At 32.9% G+C, this 929-nt stretch overlaps 1 protein-coding gene across 1 annotated transcript in view; it reads right to left on the reverse strand.

Moving 5' to 3' along the window:
• Positions 1-929, reverse strand: part of LOC107600553 (von Willebrand factor-like) — a 34,281-nt gene that overhangs the window by 7,255 nt on the left and 26,097 nt on the right. The gene's annotated exons all lie outside the window — the stretch shown is intronic.

Raw genomic sequence — 929 nt, forward strand, 5'->3', positions numbered from 1 at the left:
ATGAAACACAAAATTGTCATGCAGCTTGAACTGCAAGCAACATTCATAGAGACCAGGGGCTGTCCAGCTCAAAAAGGGACAAAAACACCAAATTATTTTTTAATTATTATTTTATCTTTAAATAAATTAATTCTTTATTTTTCTTTCTTTTTTATTTTATTTAAAAATATATTTTTATTTTTCATTTTCTAATTCCATTTTTGTTTCTTTTTTAATCTTTTAATCTTAAGAGCAGTGTTATTGTTAACCAAAATGAAAACCTTTAAAAAGTTTTTCCTTAAGATGAAGTACTGAAATTACTAAAACTAAAAGAGAAATAAAAATAAATTTAAAGGGATAGTTCACCCAAAAATGAAAAAAATTCTGTCATTAATTACTCACCCTCATGTCGTTCTAAACCCGTAAGACCTCTGCTCACCTTCGGAACACAAATTAAGATATCTTTGATGGACAGCAATGTAATTACCACGATCAAGTTCCAGAAACGTAGCAAGGAGATTGGTAAAATAATCCATGTGACATCAGGGGTTCAACCATAAATTTACAAAGCTACAAGAATACTTTTTGTACGCAAAGAAAACAAAAATAACGACTTTATTCAACTTATCCGCGTGACGCAGCAGACACAGAATAGCATACGCTGTTTACATTCAGTGGATATTCTCCAAAATGGCACCAGGGTGACACGGAGGAGATGAAATGTTGAATAAAGTCGTTATTTTTGTTTTCTTTGCATACAGAAAGTATTCTCGTAGCTTCGTAAACTTACAGTTGAACCCGTGATGTCACATGGATTATTTTATCGATCTCCTTGCAATGTTTCTGGATGTTGATCGTGTAAGGACCCTTGCTGTCTATGGGAGGGTCAGAGAGCTCTCAGAACTCATCAAAAATATCTTAATTTGTGTTCCGAAGATGAACGGAGGTCT

This window comes from Sinocyclocheilus grahami, unplaced genomic scaffold (assembly GCF_001515645.1).
Source record: "Sinocyclocheilus grahami isolate Dianchi unplaced genomic scaffold, SAMN03320097.WGS_v1.1 scaffold14.1, whole genome shotgun sequence".
Lineage (NCBI taxonomy): Eukaryota > Metazoa > Chordata > Actinopteri > Cypriniformes > Cyprinidae > Sinocyclocheilus > Sinocyclocheilus grahami.